Here is a 723-nt window from a genome sequence, read left to right on the forward strand (position 1 = left end):
GCCAGAGGTTCCAAGTTCACTTACAGCTATGAACACTGGACACAAAGGTTACACAGATCACAACAGGAGCCAATACACACTACAAACCAGAAGCATCCCCATGGGAGAAAGGCCAGACTAAGCCTGACTCGGTTTGTAATGTGTTAATGAGAGTCAGGCAGCGCACAGCTCTGCCTTCCCTTCAGGCTAACACAGAAACCCTCTTGCTTCACAATCTCTTAGTTACAGAAAAAAAATAATCCATCTTGCAAGCTGCACTTTCCAGCAGGGGAAACCCCAGGCCCAAGGGCTGCAAATAAGGCTCTGCCAGCATCTCACCACACATCAAAAGCCCTTTTCTGAGCCTGGAGCTGTCAGGAATGAGCAGCAGCTTGGAAGCAAGGGAAACGGGGCAAGCAGCAAAATGCTGGGACTGGATCTGAGGCCCCTGAGATAAAGGCATGAACAGAGGGACAAAAGATCCCTTCACTAATAGCAAAAAAGCCCCTGTGAGACCTGAATTGGTCACTAAGCACCTTCTGTTTTCATATTTTTCAAAGCCAGGAAACTGCCTGAGAACCACGCACAGAAACAATGTCTCCTACTGGGGTGGGAGAGTACTCCCATGTTAACTACACACAACACAAGCAGAACACACCTGGAAGAACCTGAAGATGAGAGCAGTTTGTCATCCAGTTCCCAAAGCCAATGCAGTGCCCAGATACCCCAGGTGTGAAAGACCCA

General features: G+C 48.7%; 1 protein-coding gene across 1 annotated transcript in view; it reads right to left on the bottom strand.

Annotated features, from left to right (window-relative positions):
* Positions 1-723, bottom strand: part of CFDP1 (craniofacial development protein 1) — a gene marked incomplete at its 5' end in the record, with an annotated part of 63,415 nt that overhangs the window by 51,868 nt on the left and 10,824 nt on the right. The window lies entirely within an intron of this gene.

This window comes from Acanthisitta chloris, unplaced genomic scaffold (assembly GCF_000695815.1).
Source record: "Acanthisitta chloris isolate BGI_N310 unplaced genomic scaffold, ASM69581v1 scaffold25678, whole genome shotgun sequence".
NCBI classification, from domain to species: Eukaryota; Metazoa; Chordata; class Aves; order Passeriformes; family Acanthisittidae; genus Acanthisitta; species Acanthisitta chloris.